The 20,274-nt window shown below is 41.7% G+C and overlaps 1 long non-coding RNA gene across 1 annotated transcript in view; it reads right to left on the bottom strand.

The window, feature by feature from the left end:
- Positions 1-537: 537 nt before the first annotated feature.
- Positions 538-20,274, bottom strand: part of LOC135111073 (uncharacterized) — a 102,725-nt gene continuing 82,988 nt past the window's right edge. The window contains exon 2 of the long non-coding RNA XR_010273548.1: positions 538-9,803. This is a non-coding gene — a long non-coding RNA (uncharacterized LOC135111073). The remainder of the gene's footprint in view (positions 9,804-20,274) is intronic.

Raw genomic sequence — 20,274 nt, 5'->3', positions numbered from 1 at the left:
TCCGTCCATTACCCTTGAACGACCACAACGACCTGTTCCTTCACTCCTTAGATTCCTTCATCCCTCTCCCGTCCATCACGAAAAAAAGTACGAAAAAAATATAAAAATCTCTTCCCATCACTTTCCCCTTCTTCCTCTCTCTCCCTCACCCTACTGTTCTCCCCTATAAACCGTTACCTTCCCCCCCCCTCTCTCTCTCTCTCTCTCTCTCTCTCTCTCTCTCTCTCTCTCTCTCTCTCAGGTGTGGGGGGCCATATATATATCAGAAGGGAGATACGTGGCATTATAGTCGCTGTTCTCTTTTTTTACCAATTTCTTCTTCCCAACTATATAGTTTTTTTTTTTTTCTTCCTTTTACCTATAATGGTTTCTTTTATCGGTTTGCCGTTTATTTTTTTTTTTTTTATGGTATGGTGTGTTTTGTTGATTTTCTTTGGTTATTTATGTCGCTTTTTTTTTGTGGAGTGTTAGTTTTTTTTTTTTTTTTTTGCTTTCTTGGTGTTATTTTCTTGTATTGCTGCTAATGAATTGTTTCGCTTTCTTTTCTTTTTTTTTTTACTTTTTTCCTTTTATTTTATTTCTCTCTTTTTTTTCTGTGTACGTGTTTTAGGCAGCATTTTGTTCCTCCTGTTTTTTTTTTGGGGGGAGACTTCTTTTGTATTAATTTTCACAACATTTTGCGTGACCTTCTATAAGTTAACTCACCATTTTCTTTCATCATCACATTTTCATGAGTTTTCTTCGTTTTTTTTTTTTCGGCTTAATTTTCATATTATTTTTATGTTTATGCTGCAAGGGTCATATTTTCCCAAGCTTCCTTTCGTCCTTTTTTGTCAGGCAACTTTTATATAGCATCACTTTAATCTCTCTCTCTCTCTCTCTCTCTCTCTCTCTCTCTCTCTCTCTCTCTCTCTCTCTCTCTCTCTCTCTCTCTCTCTGTCCCTTACTGTCTTATCATCATCCTTCCTCGTATTCCCTCATTCCATATTCATTTATTCCAGGCACTCTCCTTCTTCATTATTCCTGCTTCTCTGTGTCCGTCCTCCTCCTTCTCTTCCTTATCATAAACAATAACTCGCTCCTCTTTCACCTCCCTTCTCTCTTACTCTTTCTCCCTCCTATAACTCCTCCTCCTCCTCTTACTTCTCCTCTATTTCTTTCTTGGCCCATTAACTCCTCACTACAAGAAGCCTCGCACATTTGTCAAGCAGCGCAGCGGATGAAGAAGCCAGGCAGCCGCGGCCTACCCATTCTCGGCCTATTCGATGGATAAACATAGGCCTAAATACCGCTCGAAAATTGCAGATCCCTTTCCAAATTTGTTTCCATTTCCGCTGTTTTACGAGGAAGATACAAGGGAGAGAACGGGGAGGTATGGGGAGAAGGGGGAGAGGAACATAGGGATGAGGAGGGTAGTGAATCGAAGGGCTATTTGTCAACAAGATAAGAGGGGGCTACTATCAATGCTTGTCACTGTAAGGGGGCAAGGGAGGGAGACTAAAGAGGAGGAGGAATAAAAGGGACGAAAAATAGGATAGGATAGTGATTCTGACCCCAGCATATGTTGAAGGGGAAAAGAGAAAAACAGGTGAATTTATAAGGAAAATTTTGTGGAATCATAGTAAGGGAAGATTAAAGACGAAAAATAGACAAGAGGTAAGGAAGTGAAACATAAAAGAATAGTAAGTAAATCTTATCTCACTATGTAATGGACGAAAGAGAAGAGAAAAACAGGCGAATTTATAAGGATTTTTTTTTTTTTTTTTTTGTGGGACCATAATAAAGGAAGGGTTAAGTACAAAAGACTGACAAGGAGTAAGTAAGGAAGTGAAACATAAAAGAATGCTACGTAAATCTCATCTCAATTGTAGTGGGTAAAAAAAAAAAAAAAAAGAGAGAAAAACTGATGAATTTATATTTTGTGGGATTATAGTAAAGGAAAATAAAAAAAAGAAAGATGCATTAAGAAAAAAAGCAAGCCACGAGAGAATCTATACGACTAAACAGCGCAAAATCATAAAAGGAAAGCAGGGGACAAAGATGGACTAACCTAACCTAGCCAGAGGGACCAGAGAGCAAGTAGTACGTATGATCCACGCAGCCAGGGATGGAATTACTGACGGAGATAGACTCACGCTCCGTAATAGCGAACATAGACGGCATTCTCGTATCCCGTGATTAACGCGAGCTGTTTATAATTATGAAACCTGTGCGAAATGCTGCTGTTAATCTAATGAGAGAGAGAGAGAGAGAGAGAGAGAGAGAGAGAATGGTGGTGGTAGTAGTAGTAGTAGTAGTAGTAGTAGTAGTAGTAGTAGTAGTAGTAGTTTATTGCCGAATGTATTTATAAAGAATATAGCGATTTTTCTGAAAAGTTATAATATTTAGCAATAAATGGTGGATAAAGACAGAATATCGAGAGAGAGAGAGAGAGAGAGAGAGAGAGAGAGAGAGAGAGAGAGAGAGAGAGAGAGAGAGAGAGAGAGAGAGAGAGAGAGAGATTGATTCACTACATACAGCCTGGAACACTCACCTGCAGCTAAAATTACACTTATTTGCATGCATGACCTTTGTAAAACAGAAAATGAATGAACAAAAAATAAAAAAATTTAAAAAAAAGTGTGAGCGTAAAAAATAATGAAAGACTTAATCACGAAATATGACGCGACGAAATGAATATAAACAACATTACACTTTTTATCAGAGACAAGAGGTGAAAAATACACTCACAAATGCATAATACACCACTCAGTACACACACACACACACACACACACACACACACACACACACACACACACACACACACACACACACACACACACACACACAGAGTTCACTTTCAGTGCAATAAACACCATTTTTCTCTCTTACCATGGAAACAAACGATTTTCATCCATTTAAGAAAAAAAAAAAGATATACAGAAAGATAGACAGATGGATAGATAGACAGACAGACAGACAGACAAATAGATAAATAGACAGACGAATAGATATATAGAAAGACTGATTGATTAGCTGACTGACTGACTAACAGAAAACGAGAGAAAAAGAAAGAAACAAAAGAAAAAACGACAAAAAAACAGAAGAGATAAAGATGAAACAAAAGATACTGCGGGAAAAAGAAAGAAAAATTCGTACGGCAAAAGTCGGCAAAAAAAAAATAAATAAATAAATAAAAATAAAAGAACAGCTGTCAGTGGTGGTGGTGGTGGTGGTGGTGGTGGCGGTAGTGTCAGCAGTGGTGGTGGTGGTGGTGGTGGTGGTGGTAGTGTCAGCAGTGGTGGCAGTGGTGAAGGATGAAGGACAAGTAAATGAAGCCAAGTTAAAGTAAGCCACGTGAAGAGGGAACAAGATTAAGTGTGGGTATTGTGAGAGTGAGAAGGAGGAGAAGAAATGGAAGGGTGGAAAAGAGTCGAGAAAGAGAGGGACTGGGAGAGGTGAGCTAACACGTTCCAGGAATCTTGTGAGTAAAGAGAGAAGTGAAGGTATGGAGGAAGAAAGAGAGGCTGGGAAGGACGAGGATGCACTGAAAGGGAGAGGGAGATAAGAACGATACGAGAGATAGGAAGGAAAGACAAGACACAGGGTAAGGAGAAAAGGAAAAGGAGGGAGAAGAAGGATGAAAGGAACGAACGAGAGATAAGAGAGAAACAGACAGATGGGATGGAAAGACAAGACACAGAATAAGGAGAAGAGGAATGGATGTAAGGGAAGGATAAAGGGAAGAAGCAGCTAGGAAGGGAGATAGAGGAAGAATGGACTGGTAAAGAAAAAAAAAATTGAAGGTTAAATGATGAGGGAAGAAAATAAGACGAAAAAGGTTAAAAATAATGAGAAATTGGAGAGAAAGGAAGGAAAAGAAGAAAAACACGAGAGAGAGAGAGAGAGAGAGAGAGAGAGAGAGAGAGAGAGAGAGAGAGAGAGAGAGAGAGAAAGCTCCCCTAACAGTGACCTGACTATTACTCTCGCGCCTCACAAAGCTTCGCCAGATCGTTGTCGCGGGGAATCGGCCGTCGCTGTTGTCACTGTTGTCTTGGGCACGCCTCCTCTCCCTTCCCTCCCTCCGTGGCGTGATGTTTTGCTTTCCTTTGGCATATTTCATAGTTTTGTGAGATGGATGGACTTGATGTTTGTTGATTTGGTTTCTGTGTTTGTGTCTGGCCGCCGCCGCCACCGCCACCACCACTACTACTATCAGCTGTTCATTTTATTTTATCACTTTTTTTTTTTTTTTGCTGTCTGCCTAACGTTTTTTCTTTCCTTTCTCCCGCATTATCTTTTGTTTCATCATTTCTTCTCTCTCTCTCTCTCTCTCTCTCTCTCTCTCTCTCTCTCTCTCTCTCTCTCTCTCTCTCTCTCTCTCTCTCATACCACAGGTGATATCGTTAATTAGTCAGAAATAAACACCTGTCCATAACCAACAATTTTTCCAGCACTTCTTTTTCCCAATTAACCTTCTTAGGAGCGACAAATTAGCGTACCCGTTTTCTGCTTTTAAAACCCTTGGCCAGATTCATGTAAACAAAAGCACAGGTGAGAGAGGACGCATTCTGTAGCCAATCATCTGCAAGTGACTCGTCTGTCCTTTATTACTTGATGTTGAGATTTTTTTGTCACTATTACTGTACTTTAGAATATTCTCGCCAGTATATGAAGATTCCTGAGAGGAGGTATTTACGGGCCGAGACTTTGCCCTTCGTGTGTGAATACATTAAGATTATTGCTGACAGGTTGACCAGACGGCAGAAAAAAAAAAAGCAGCGGGAAGGAAAGGGAAGGAAATTAAGGAAGACGAGGAGGATGGAGAAAAGCGACGAAAGGAGAGGAAGAGATCGACTTGATATTTACGAAGGAGGAGAATCATGTGGCATCAAAATCCAATAAAAAGGTATTAAAGGTAACCAAACAGCTGGCAATGTAGAAGGTAGCATAAAATGGTACATCACACGGAGAAGGCGAGAGATGAGGCAAGAAAAGGGCAATAACAGATTAAGATGAGTAAATTAAAAAGGGTTCAGGAGCTTTTCTTGTACTGCATTGTCCGTTCAGAAGCAGCAAACCATTCATTTCTGGGGGAATGAATCAACCTTAAAGTCGTAAGAAATAAATTTTGTCGAGTAATATTTTCTTCCCGGAGCAAAGAGTCAACAAGTCTGGGTTTGGTACGCTTGACCTTACTAGTTCATTCAATTTTCACGGCGTTGAGAAACAAGAAACCGCGACAATGCGCATGGCAATAAATTCATCTCGTCTCTTAATAACCTCGTCCCTGAGCCAAAGAACCAACAAGGAATAGCTCTGGTTCACTGGAGTACGTTATCTCACTCAGTTCTTATGTAAAAGAGAAAAAAAGGGGGAAACGCAGGAAGTAAGAGTACATTTTGCCATGTGATAATCTTTTTTTTTTCACTCAGTTTTAATGTAAAAGATAAAAAAAAAAGGATAGGAGGAGTAAGCGCGCACTTTGTCGTGTAATAATCTCTTTGCTGAGGAAACCATCAACAACAAATAGCACTGGCACACTCGACCACTTAATATTGATCACAGCTTTCACCAATGAGAAGAAAAATAAAATAAAAAGTTAATTTAGCCGCATCAGTTTGCTATCAATGGCGTCACCTTGTTATGCAGCGTGACAGGGAACTCTTTAACAATGTAACCACGACCGTCATCTTTCGCCTTCCTGACACTGAGGAGCACGTGCAGCAAGCTGGTGAACTGATGTGTGTTTTGTGATCATTTTTACTTGTCTGCGTGTCTGTCTGTCTGTCTGTCTGTTTGTTTGCTTAACTATCTGTTTGTCTATGTGTTTGTTTATATGTTTATCTGCCGCTTACCCTCTCTCTCTCTCTCTCTCTCTCTTTCTCTCTCTCTCTCTCTCTCTCTCTCTCTCTGGACACACACACACACACACACAACTCATCCCTTCCACGCCTCGCCACGCCTCGGGAGCTGGAGAGAGAGAGAGAGAGAGAGAGAGAGAGAGAGAGAGAGAGAGAGAGAGAGAGAGAGAGAGAGAGAGAGAGAGAGAGAGAGAGAAAGGGGAGTACGCGTTCTCAAATTGCCAGTGGTGGGTGTCAGGAAAGGCCACACGATACGCTCCCTCCCCCTCCTCTCTCTCTCTCTCAAGGCGCCTTCCAAGAACTCATCAGCCTCTCTCGTGGTCACATTTGAAGCCATCACGGGCAGCCTCGCCCTAATTTATTTCGCGTGTGAAAAACGCAAATTAATCTTCTCTTATTCTTATGATCTGAACCGAACCTCTCTGTGGAAGGAAATTAAGCTGTGATGTTCGTAGGTTAGGTTGGTCGGTAGGTCTCTCTCTCTCTCTCTCTCTCTCTCTCTCTCTCTCTCTCTCTCTCTCTCTCTCTCTCTCTCTCTCTGCACATGCCTGTTTTTTTTTGTTTTTTTTTTAACTTTATTGTATTTCTGACCAAAATAAGAAAGATGAACATATTTAGGTATTTGATGTAGTATTGCACTGAATTGTATTGCACTGAAGTAAGGCATAACTACTACTATGTTCTTTCCTGTTCCCCTTTACTTCATCCTTCCTTTTATTACCAGTCATTTATCTCCTTTTCCTTCTTTGTTTTTTCTCCTATTATTTTGCTCTTTCATATTTTCTTCATTTTGTTTTTCTCTTTGCTTGTTCTCCTTCCTATTTCATTTTTTTTTCTCCTTGCTTCTTCTTCCTCTTTCTTTCAGATTTTTCTTTTCCCTCTTTTTTTTATTTATCTTTCATTTTTCTTTCTCCTTTTCTTACTTCCTTTTCTCTCATATTCGTATTTCATTTCTTCAACTATTTTTTTTTTCATAAACTTAACTCTTCTCCCCTCAATTATTTTCATATTCTTTCTTCTCCTTTATTTACATTGCTCTCGAATCGTCTCAATCCTTCCCCTCTTCTTTCCAGTCCTTCTCCTTCTCCTCCTCCTCCTCCTCTTCTCTTCACTGGTCATCACTCATCTCCACATACCCTTTCATTTCATACCCTCCTCTCCTACCCTCCTCTCTGTCTCTCCCTCCTCCCCACACACATCTCCATCACCCTCCTAAACTCTCACTCTCATCCTCCCCTCTCACCTGTGCCCCCTCCTCTTCTCCTCTCCCTTCGTCCATTTCTCGGTGTCTCGCTCCTCTTCCTGACCAACCACTTTCAGTCCCTATCAAGCCTTTTTTCTTATCACAGCCTGATATTGACGTCCACTAGAATTTCTTGTGACACTCTCCCTCTCTACACTTCCGGGGGAGACGAGAGGGATGGGGAGATGGAAGAGGAGAAGAAGAAACAAGAATACAGAAGAAATGCAGAAAAACTCAGACCACTAGTAGTCCTCACTCAGGTGTTTGTAGAGACTGTATTATCTACACAGCATAAAGCATGATAGCACTGGCAAAAGGCTCCTCCCCACCCACCCACTGCTTCTTACATTCAAAACCAGCAAGGAAAAAAAAATACAATGATCTATGGAGGAAATGCAATGTGGTTTTACAGAAAAGAGAAAGGGGATTAAAAAAATAAAACTATGACTTCTGTTGTTTTTATTTGTACCTTGGCAACGAGCATCAACCTCATTAAAGCAACATTTCATAGGTAAACAATGAGGAATTTTTTATTGCAATTTGTTACTTAGGAGGACAGTATCTCGGTATTAGAGGAGGAGAAGAAGAAGAACAAGAACAAGAAGAACAAGAACAACAAGAAGAACAAGAAGAACAAGAAGAAGAAGAAAGAAAAGAAAAATAAAACAGATAGAGAGAGAGAGAGAGAGAGAGAGAGAGAGAGAGAGAGAGAGAGAGAGAGAGAGAGAGAGAGAGAGAGAGAGAGAGAGAGAGAGAGTTAAAAGCAGGTCACAGCACAGTTCACAGACCACACAAATTTAATAGAAATGAAGGAAAAATTTAAAATGTGCTTTGTTTTCACTGTTCTTCTTTGTAGTGTAGTTCTGTTCATGTTGAGGCGGATATTTACTTGTTTTTTTTTTCTGATTTCCAAGAGAGAGAGAGAGAGAGAGAGAGAGAGAGAGAGAGAGAGAGAGAGAGAGAGAGTGAGAGAGAGCCTGGTCATTATTATTACATACGTGAGATGAAGCGAGGCAAGGAAATGGAGTACTGACTTATTTGATTCACTTAGTCTTTATGTTGCCGATACCTGAGGAATGCTGCCAATAAATCGTGTTCTCTCTCTCTCTCTCTCTCTCTCTCTCTCTCTCTCTCTCTCTCTCTCTCTCTCTCTCTCTCTCTCTCTCTCTCTCTCTCCGGCTTCGATCTCAGGCAATAACAACACCTTAGCTATGACATATCAACCATTACATTATGTTTGATTGGCCATAACTTGCCTCCACTCCCTCTCCACTTCCTCATCAAGTCACCTGCTCCCTTCTCCCTCACCTCTCCCTTCCCCCTCTCTCATCTCCGCCTCACCTTCACACAAACAACCCTCAACAAAACTGACATTTTAGTTTTCTGCAATATTCATCTGACGCAGATTAAGAAGCATCGTTTTACATATTCTTTCTTTTACTCTTTGGTATTATTTTTTTTTTTCGTGAATGTTCGTTAACAGTTTTACTTTCATGGGCATTCATTTTGTCTTTCATGTGAAGCAAAATCTAACAGCTGTGTCTACATATACATGGAATCAAATATCTCTTTATACCACTTAAGTTACCCTAAAGTTTTTTTTCTTTTTTTGCCCGCAGAGTTAACTGATCATACGTGTGCAATAACAACAAAAAAAAAAGTTCTTTATTCAACTATACTCGTATTGAAAAAAATGTACGTTTTATCCATTTCATTGTCAGATAAGTTTTTTGTTCCCGTCATCTGTAAATTTCAGATACTTACTTTTGTACCAGTCTCTTACGCTCTTCTGTAGCCAAGAAGAGACGAAATTAATGTCTTGTTCTCTTTTTTTTTTTTGTATGTGTGTGTGTGTGGACAAGCAAACTTATCACATTTTCACCGTGCTCTAAATGCCGACATAGAACAATCTTAGCAGTGAGAATTACAGATGGCAGTAATTTTAAACGACGTGTAGTTTCCCTTACTTGACTCGAGCAAATAATGGAGTTAATGTCAGGATATTCTTTCATGTCTTTCGCAGCCCCGTCTCCAGTGATGAGGACGCCCGCGGCCTGACAAAACCTGCTGGCTAGTGGGAGAAAAAATTAGCAACGTTGCACGAAAGTGGAGTGAGGGATGGTGGCGCGGCGCTGCGTGCACGGCGCCTCAAACAACACTGAGGGGAAGCAGGAAGTCCCTCAGGAAACGTACACGAAAGGAAGGCTTCAGAAAGTTCGCGAGTAACCGAGTGACCTGGACGTGTTGTACAAAAATTATTACAAGTGAAAAATATGAACAGTTTTCAAACATCTTTAATCACACCACGAAGTCTATCACGTGAAGTAAGTTTTTAATTTTTAGAACCTTGCACGGAAATCTTTACGCGTACACACAAACATGACAATTAAGTTTGTTGAAAAGGCAGACAGGTACGCACGGCACACATACATACACACACACACACACAAACACACACACACACACACACACACACACACACACACACACACACACACACACACACACAAGTCCTGTTCCCAGCTGATAAAGTGTGCACTCAGCAAACACCAATGCGGAACGTAAACAAGCACCATTCAGGCCACTTTTTCTCCTCCCTGGTGTACTCAAGTAGTAAGCGCGGCGCGGCACCAGCTGTGTGTTGGCCCGTGAATACTACTGCCCATTGATTTCCATTACTTCACGCCGTCTGCAGCCGAGACTCCAAGACGTACCTGCAACAGAGGAAGACAGTAGCATTAGTGGTGGAGACGTAAACCCCTGCCAGACACTAGACAGAGAAACATGAATATTTGTGAATGTATCTAAATAAAACATACTGCACTGTGCATTTTATTCCTGAAAACTTGAGGTATAAAGAGTGTGCAGTGGGACAGCATAATTCATGGCAGATGTGAGTGCAGCTGCTGTTATGTCGTGTATTATAATTCATATATGTATGTATGTATGTATGTTGGTGTCTTATGCGTAATGTGTGTACCGGAAAGACACAAACCTTTTAGTGACGAGGAACTAAAATGTAAGACTCGGTTAACAGGAAAAAGGTAGGAAAGCGTAATCATATCTACAACAAATTTCTACTTATTAATTATTCAGTTACATTCTCTCTCTCTCTCTCTCTCTCTCTCTCTCTCTCTCTCTCTCTCTCTCTCTCTCTCTCTCTCTCTCTCTCTCTCTCTCTCTCTCTCTCTCTCTCTCTCTTACTATCTATCAATACGTATCATCTAGTCATCTTTCTCCCAGTTCCTCCTTATTCTTCTTACTCTTTCTTCTGTTTTCCCCTGTTCCTTCTCCTCCTCCTCTCCCTCTTCTTCCTCCTCCACACTGGTGTATACATTATGTCCCTTCACTTAATTAAGCTCAATTTCCTCAGTCAAGACTTTCATCAAATTCACGAAGACACCACAGAAAACTAGCAGACCCCGCAGGAAAAAAAGAACCAGCATCTCAGTCTCTTTCAAGTGACAAGACCTAATTCACTACAACGGTAATGAGTTAAACGCGATGACTAATGAGTTTCAGCGGCCAAATTAATTCATTTTCGACTTTGCGTCTGTGTTGGGAAAGGTTAGGTTAAGGGAGGAGATGAGTGGTAATGTCTGTTTGTGTGGAGAGATTCTGGTGAAGGTGAAGAAGTGTGGAGATTTACGTATTGTTGTATAGCCAGTATCTTTAAACGTGTCGGTGTTTTGACTCTAGATTACTTGGAACAGGTTCGAGTGGAAGTTTCTAGTTTTCAAGAGTGTTTTCAGGGTGTTATTGATAACTTACGGTGGATTATGTACCATTACCGAAGGAAAAACTGCTATAATAATTAAAATAATCCTCTGTAGTCTTTGAGGGTAATACTAATGCGGAAACAATGCGTGTAAAAATATAGACCTACTTATATAACACTGGAATATACTCGTATAGCATTGGAATCCTTTCACTGCTATTCTGCACGTCCTTCATCATTCACAGACCACTCAGACATTTCTTTTGTTTGGAAGGCTCCTGTAAACATTACACTGACAACAAACTCGAAAACCTCTTTATTTTACTTCCTTGTAGGTGCTTACATACTTTTTTGTTTTCTAAATATCTACGTTTGCAAGTGAAAAGAATTCCTTATTTATCTTTCATATCTAATCGCGTTTCAGTTTCTTAGTTGATAGAGTGGGTTTGTTTATTTTTTCAAGAATATTCTCATCATAATATATCATCATAAATGTAAAAAATATATACAGAAACACGAAAAGACTCTTGTACCGCAACTCATAAACACAAGAGACCGCCCCCCATCACCACGACCACCACCACCACCACCACAACCAACGTGTGCCCAGTGCCGGGAGGGAGGCCTGCAGACTGGATGGTGGTGGTGGTGGTGGTGGTGGTGGTGGTGTGGAGGCGTGGGGGGTGCTGCTCCCGCCCCATCACTCGGTTCGTTACCTCATACCACAACTACGAACAAATTACACAAATGTTTTTTGGTGATTGGCGGGCAGAGAGAGTGGTGGAGCTTTTTTTTATTTCTCTTTTACTTCTGTGTACCGTGACGCAACGCTGTGCCGCCAGGGGAGACAACTAATGGGGAGGGGGGAATGGGAAAATAGGGAGGATGGAGCCGTCACTGGACAATATTCAGAAACGCTTTATTTTCTCACCGCGACTATTTTCTAAGGCCACAGAGATGATTAGCCGGGTTCTTAACAGTGTTTTTTCCTGTTTAATAATGTAGAAATCTTGTTTAGCTGTCACTAGAATCATAAAAGCTCACTTAAAACCCCGTCACTAACTACAGCCTCTTAAAGTAGTGAAGATGCGGCACAAAAGTGTTTCACAATATGGTTCGCTACCTGGCGTGGTTTCTGAGGCCAATGATAAGCTTTTGCAAATTAATATTACGACTCTCTCTCTCTCTCTCTCTCTCTCTCTCTCTCTCTCTCTCTCTCTCTCTCTCTCTCTCTCTCTCTCTCTCTCTCTCTCTTCCCCTCTTTTGACAAATGAAAAAAAAAACCTTACTTAGGAAATCATGAACAAAAATGTTTAGCAAATATCATTCTTCTGTTTTTACATAATAAAGAAAAAATATTGTTTTATTAAAAAGTAATAACATAAATCGGACAAAGTTAATTGCATGGATCGAGGAAGAGGTTGGAGTTTGAATTTACTTTACGGAAACAATAATAATAATGAAAATAATAATAATAATAATAATAATAATAATAATAATGATAATAATAATAATAATAATAATAATAATAATAATAACAACAACAATAACAACAGGAACAACAATAACAAAGAGTTTCACCATCGTGGTAATAAACAGAGACAAAGAACCAACGCTGGACCATAAAACTTCATTAAATGGATATAAAGAAAAGTAAATAAAAGACCCAATTGCCGGAGTAACATTAAAACCCTTTCCAATAGGTGGTGGTGGTGGTGGTGGTGGTGGTGGTGGTGGTGGTGGTGGTGCTAGTGGTGGTGGTGGTGATGTAACAGAGATATACGAGAAAGGACGCCACACTGCCACGTTCAAGTAACAAATCATGGCAGTTACTCAAGATACAAAGGAACACAAGAGAACACAAATAAAGTATAAACGGCACCAGGGTTTTTTTTTTTTTTTCTTTTTTTTTAACCTTTGCGAGGCTGTTTGTTACGAGCTGCACTGAGAGTATGATGTGTAGGATAGTACAGGCGAAGGCTCCTCACATTCACTCCTAAAAGACGATGGAAGAGAAATTTGCGAGGGTAAATAACATCCTTCTCGTCCCTCACTTTCACTATTGTCTTATATTTATGTTGTCATCGTGTTCCCCAATACAAATAGAATGTCAACGCTTAATCCTACTGTACACGTGTATTTTTACTGATGGTTACTCGATGTAGAGGATCATTTGTTTTATTATCAGTATTTACTTTGCTATCCCCGGAAGGAAGCGTGTGAACCGGATCTTAGTCGACAGCAGTTCAACTTGTGCTTCTGGCGTTTGTAGGAGGAACAGCTACGAGGAGCAGCAGTTCAAGGCCAGACAGTCATTGGGGAAAGACGTCTCATTCTATGTTGCAATCTCAGCCACGCACACTCTCAAAACCACCAGTCGTCAGAAGCATATTACAACCTTACAGTGGGAAAGAAAGACAAAACATAAAAATAAAAAAAATAAAAAACCCTGCAACAATCGCCACTTGCACTTTACTTTGACTTTTCCTACAAGAATCAACATCACGTTGTCAACTAAATGCCGAGAAATTTCAAACTTCCTAACTTGGGAAGATCAATTTTGTGTTCTGCGATTCAGCAAACTCAGTAAACTTTAAAGGGTCCCGTGATCATCACCACCGCCGTCGCCGTCACCACCACCACCACCACTACCACCACCACCATCACCACCGCCATCTACTCCTCTGCCTCTTCTACGTCGCTGTGACATTTAGGCGTCCCCAGAGATCCACACGAAACGCCACACAACACAATGCATTCTCGCTACATCGCCTGCAATCTTAATATCGGCGATCGCTACCCTGAGCTACATTTAGACAAGGTGTGATAGCCGTTCACTGATCGAGTCAAAAAAAGTTGGAGGGACTCTTGACACTCCCGAAGCCACGAGATGTGAGATTATTGCCTCCTCGTGTGGGTTTTAATTCATGTTGTGGCATTTCGCCCTCATTATCTTGTCAGGAGGCTGCGGAGGGTGATATTCCGGCACGCTTTATTGAGGCTCCTAAAGCGGCGAGATTGGGTGTTACTCACGCCCGGCGCAAAACATTCTCTTCCTGGCAGTGAGTTGTGACAGAGGTGGACGTGCGCGTAACACTAATTGAGGCGTACTTTGCTTCTCTCATTCTCCACACCCTTCATCAACCCCTTGACGCTTCCCACCGCCATCTACCGCCGCCACCTGCACTACGCGTGACGCATTATCTTTACATGTATTCACACTCTCCCCCACAAACATTATTAGTTGTATATTACGCCCGCCCTCTCTTTTTTCTATACGGTTGTTAGTCTTTTACAGTTGTGACTTAGAGTATAGATGTCAAGCAGCTCAGTATTGGTTTGATGGTCTGTTCCTGTTTGTAATCTCATGTAATCCATCGCAAGACAACACGTCCTCACTTGGCTTTCACCCATCACTCAATTCATCCTTTATGTTTCTCTTCCTTACAGATCTTTTTTTTTTTATCTTCTCTCACCACTCGGAACACATCCTTCTTGATTCTCGCTCCTCCCATCACTCACCCTACCCCTCACCTTTCCATTCCAGCAAATCCCTACTTTCCTACCCATTTTACTCTTCCCTCACTCACATTTACATATCTGACCCCTCACGCCTGCACTTCCCTAACCCAACCAACTCCCTCTTTTCAGAAATCCCTTCCTGAACACCTTCCCGTCACTCAAGAAATCCATCTCCCCACCTCCCCTCCCTGTGGACGAGCCTTCCCTCACCACGGGGAACACCCTGACTTAACCCCGTTCATTCTTCCTCCTCCTCCTCCCTTACCCTCCTCTCCTACTTACAGAATAACCCCAGCTTTCGTCCCCTAAGAATACCCCCCCAACTCCCTGTCCCCCTCCCCTCTTTACTCACTTCTCCTCCCCCCCTTCCCTCTTCCCTCACCACTCCTCTACTTTGCCTCGCCCTCATCGAATTGATCCCGCCAAGATTGAGTTTCGTGGGCCTGTCCTTTCACAGCAAGTTTGTACGAGAGATAATGAAGTAATTAAGGCAGGGTACTTCTTGGAAATAGAGTTACTGAGGGATCGGGGCGGGGATTATTTCGTGAAAAACTTGCTTAGTGAAAAGTAATTTGAAAGGGGGTGTAATATTGTGTGTTGCCTTTATTTTTTATTTTTTTCATTTTTATCCTTTTTTGATTGGTAAGAAGTCAAACATGCACGTGCACGAGTAAACACAGGCACCGACACACACACACACACACACACACACACACACACACACACACACACAGCCAGCTGAGCCACACCATTGTGACGCGAGTTACTACCAACATGACTCATGAAAACGACTGGCGAAAAGGCCTGAGCAGCGTCTCGTAAGTCACGTGAAAATCCTGCAGTTTGGGGGCCAGCTTTGTGTTTATCGGTTTTCTGTTTTTTTCCCTCTCTCTCTCTCTCTCTCTCTCTCTCTCTCTCTCTCTCTCTCTCTCTCTCTCTCTCCTTCTCCGGCAGGCGGCGCAGCAGGTTCCTGTAAGCATTTTACATACACTTGGCATGCGTCACGCGATGCTGGTGATCGTATCGTTACTTCCTCCATCACGCATTCCTGAAAACACGAACAGGTGAACCCAGACTTGAGGTGCTCGTACTCCTATGGTCTGGATTATCTAGGCACGCAGGGTTCCCTCTCTGCTCGCTCACCCCATTTACCTTTGTATTTTCACGCATAACCTTCGCCAAAAACGAGGGAGCTGGAGAGAGTTAAGAAATGCTAACTGAACACATACAATTACGCACGCATTACTGTTTTTATTTCACATTTATCTCAATCTACACGCGCGAGAGGGAGTGACTGGGTTAAAATTTGAAGAAAACATGGAATGACGTATAGATACCCACGCACTATATGTATTTTCGCGCAAACATCAATCTAAAAGCGAGGAAGAGATGATTGCGTTAATATTTAGAAACACACCCGTAAAGAGAAACATATTACAATTTTCTTCACACATACCGTAAACTGCAAGAGATGAGAGAGGTGTTGCAAACTATAAAATAGAGAAAATCACAACTTTATTACAATTTATCCCTGAGTGTCATTCAGTATATCACATTTATAGATGCCGCAGAGAATGAAAGTGAAAAGAAAGTTGTTAATTATTAGAAATAGAAAGAGATAAAGTTTTGAACCAAATGATGAGAAGAGGGGAGCTCGAGGGCATGACTTTGTCGGAGGATACCTGAAAGAAGAGAGAGAGAGAGGAAGGCAGAGATAAAAGCACCTACTCGTATAGATGAAATAGTGAAAGCGACACGTGAAAAATATTCGATTGAACGGGTGCTGCAGATAAGGAAGACCAGAGAGGTGTGACAACCAATGACTGCCAAGAGGGACACACTAACAGGGACACGCCATTACTTCGGCAGCGTAAAGACACATGAATGAAGAAAAATAAAGGAAGACAAAGAAAATAAAAACTTCCTTTGAAATTTCACCCCTAACTTACAAACAGAGAGAACGAGAAAGTCACTAACCATCAAAAAAAAAAAAAATCTATTCACCAACATATCACGACTACGTACATAACAGAGCCAGCCTGAACACCAGTCACTAAATCACACGTACTTCGCTTACAAGGAAGAAGGTAAGTAAAAACAGCTTCCCTTGAAATTTCACGCCCAATACAAATGAGTGACTGACCTGCATATTACTTCAACGAACGACAATTTTTTACATAGCTGGTTGGGAGGGACACACACACGCCTCACTGACAGCATGCGACTCGGCGGCGACACATTATACACGTCGTAATGTAAGGATCCAAAACTGTGTCAGCATAGCCACGCACGCAAGCACCGTCTCTCAAATCGATAAGCAGCCCGCCAGGAAGATTTATCCTAACCCCCCCCCAACACACACACACACACACACACACACACACACACACACACACACACACACACACATACACACACACACACGTTCTCGACAGTAATGTAGAAGTTACGGAAAATAAGAAAGTCAGGAACAAATTTTTGAAAGAATGACACAAAAAATGAATAAATAGATAAATGAATACTGGAAGAAAATACGAATATGGGAAAAAATGAAACTCAGAAAATTATATAAAAAAAATTGAAAAAAAAATAAAAAACGCTTGGGCAATGATCAAAGAAGACGGATCCTTCAAGCTCCGGTGATAAATAAAAAGATAACTAGGAAGGAATAAGTGTGAATGTTCTGCAGGCAGCGGTGGGGGAGTGGCAGTGGTCAGGCGAAGAGTAAAGCAGGAAGATTATCCACTAGACACAGACATAACGTGAAAAAATAACATCCTACTTTTTTTTTTACTTTATATTTCTGTACTGAACAATGAAGTAGACTTAAGATTAAAAAAAAAAAAACGTGAAATATCTTCTGATTTTAGCCTTAGGAACATTATATCCCTTTTTTTTTGTGGGGGGGACCAGTATTTATTTGTAATAATAGTGCATGCTTTTTCACCATTTTTCATGATGTTTTCTTTTTATTTCATTGTAACAAATGTTCTTTTTTTCTTTTATACTTTATCCATAGTGATAGTGTGTTTTATTATTATTATTATTCATCCATAATAGTGGAGCATTTTATTATCTCTTTCTTATAGCAGTGGTAACAGTAATAACGATAACAGTAACTGTACGTGTCTTTCTTTCTGTACTTTATCCATAGCAATGATGCGCGTTTTCCTCTTTCTTTCCTTCTTTTCCTTAGCAGCAGCAGCAGAAGCAGCAGCAGTAGCATCAGCAGCAGTGCGTGGTTTCAATATGCATCAATCCTTAAAAAAACAGCCAAACAGGGTAGTGCGGATGACAGGTTTTCACATAACATAAAGAAAAGATAATCCACAAAATATAGCACACAAAAAGGCCAGACGGGAAGACCGGGAAGGTAACAGCGCTGGAGAATAGCGTGACCACCAAGACCCGAGACGCTCAGCCTTCCCACCCAGGCCACCGCGACCCGCCGACCCTCACGCCAACAAGGTAAACATCCCCCGGGTCCTCGTCTTCGCCCGCCCCCCTGCAAGCACCCGCTGAGGCTCCCGCCGTCCTTGTTGTCCCTCACCAGGAAGGGAACAGAAAGGCGACGGTTTATGTGGATACAATTACACTTTTTGTGTGTGTGTGTGTTTGTCTGGGTGTTTAGATTCGTTTTGTCTTACTAGAAGAGTACTGTTTCATGCCGCTGTGCTCCTGACGCACCACACCACACTCGTCCAAGTAGAATGCCATGTCGCCGCTCTACTACAACTCCAACTTCATTTGCTCTAGGCAGCGAGGCACCACATCAATGCCAGCAGGGGTGCCTCAGTGACGTCATGGGATTGTTTCTGATAGAGACAAAGGAGCCAAAACTTAGCTAAGCGCACGCCAGCCGTCATAGACTGCACGAGGCGGCCTGTGTGCGGTCTGGCAAAGGGCGCGTACCAAGTTAAATCTATTTTTAAGTTAACTTTTGCATACATGATCTTTACAACATAAGTAAAAAGTTTCATGAAACAATGTGCCGATAAGATAACCAGACTGTGACTCACTCGTTAAGAAGAATTTCCGTGCGTATCAAGTAAGATAACAAAGTAACAGTTATCGTATCAGTTGTAGTGCAGCAATCTCCCTTTACACACACCGAACTATTTCAGCATTACAACATTCACATCGTCACAGGAAAGCAGCGGGAATCACTGACTGCTGGAAGACCCTAATACTGAACAGACTTGGCTCTGTTTCAAGGAGTCAGCAGATCACGTATTGGAAGTAATCGATTTCCACAAAAATTCAATGCATGCTAGATTACCTCACCAGCGGTGAAAGGAAGGTCAAGTTAATGATCTACTTGCTGAGAAGATTACATGTTTTTGTCTGGTAATCACCGACACAAACGGTTTTTTTTTGCAATAGATACACAGAATGATATACAGACAAAGAGACAGACAGACAGACAAATACAGACAGACAGAGAGACAGACGAATAGATAGATAGATAGATAGACAGACTAATAGTCCGCCAGATATAGACAGATAGGTAAATATTAGATAAAAAATAAAGAAGTACCTCCAAATATTTAGATAAATATTGAAGCCGCCACTTCAGTCCTAATTGAAAATCATAATACATTCCGTTTCACATTGCGCAATTCAGAAGCCGCAAAGGAAATGCATTCATTATTTTTCACCAGGCATTTTATTCTATCTCCATCAGGCAAACGCAAAATAAATACATCGCGGCAAGTTATGTATGTATATTCTTTCCATATAGACTTCTCCGCTCCTTGCCGCCCTCCTCCCTCACCCACACGACCAGAGTTACCACGTCCTAACAGAAGCACAACCATCACGCCCCTTTGATGTTGAAATAAAAAAAAATGCCGATACTCTTGATAACATGACACTGCAAGCCCAACTGTGACTTTACCTCATCTGCCAACTAGAACCACAGCCACTCTGCCACCAGCCCACTACAATACCTCCCATCCCGCTAGATTGTCAGTCAGTCCAGCAGACTTCTACTCAACCATCCAGGCAGCAAGTCAGTTAGTCAGATATCCAGTCAAACCACTCCACCTTCTCACAGTCAGCCCGTCAGATCCCAGCCAGTCTATCAGCCAGCCCACCTAATTCTCCAGTTAGCCAACCGGTCGGACCACCAGAACCTTGCAGCTAGCCAGTCAGCCATCAGATCACTCAGACAGACATCCAGCTAGCCTACACAGTACACACCCAGCCAACCACCTCCCAGTCAGCCATATCTCCAGCCAGTCACATCGTAAGCCCGCCACACAATAGCAAGGCTGCAATTAATCGTTGAATGCGAGTGTTTTGTATTGCTGCAGCCGTTCCTTGCTGCAAATGAGGGTTTTTTTATTATTATTTGTTACAGCTAAATTCCGTATCGATATCATTTGTTGCTCTCGTGATGTCTTTACCATTATTATTGATAGTGGTGGTGGTGATGTTCGTCGCAGAAATGTGGCCTTGATCTGGAAACGAGCAACTGGAATAAGAAAAAAAAAAAAAAAAAAAACTCAAATGAAGCCAAAAAAAATATAACATTCCTGCTTCTCGACCATCACGACAGAATCGACAAATATTTGTGATACATAAAGTGTCGCTTATATTTTCGATTTTAGCATAAAAGTCAGTGGCTCGCATCTTTTTTCCCCCAGCTGATTGATACGTCAATATGTTGCGTGCCAGAAGCCTGCCGGCCGGAATCTATAATGCAGGGAAGGTTTGCAGGACGAGGGAGGGAAGGGCGCCGCATGCTGACGGGACACGGGCGGGGAGAGGTGGACAACAACCCCTGCCGAAAACCCGCCACTTGACGGTGACAGGGTGGAGGCGACGGCTGGAAGATTGGCAGTGGGGACATGTCAAGTATTCCTTCATTCCTGTCTACCGAACATGCTCCCCTGTACCACGAGTCAAGTATTCCTTCACTCTTTTCTATCCAACAAACACGC

The sequence above is a fragment of the Scylla paramamosain genome, chromosome 21, assembly GCF_035594125.1.
Source record: "Scylla paramamosain isolate STU-SP2022 chromosome 21, ASM3559412v1, whole genome shotgun sequence".
NCBI lineage: Eukaryota > Metazoa > Arthropoda > Malacostraca > Decapoda > Portunidae > Scylla > Scylla paramamosain.
This window is presented reverse-complemented; position numbering and strand designations above follow the sequence as displayed.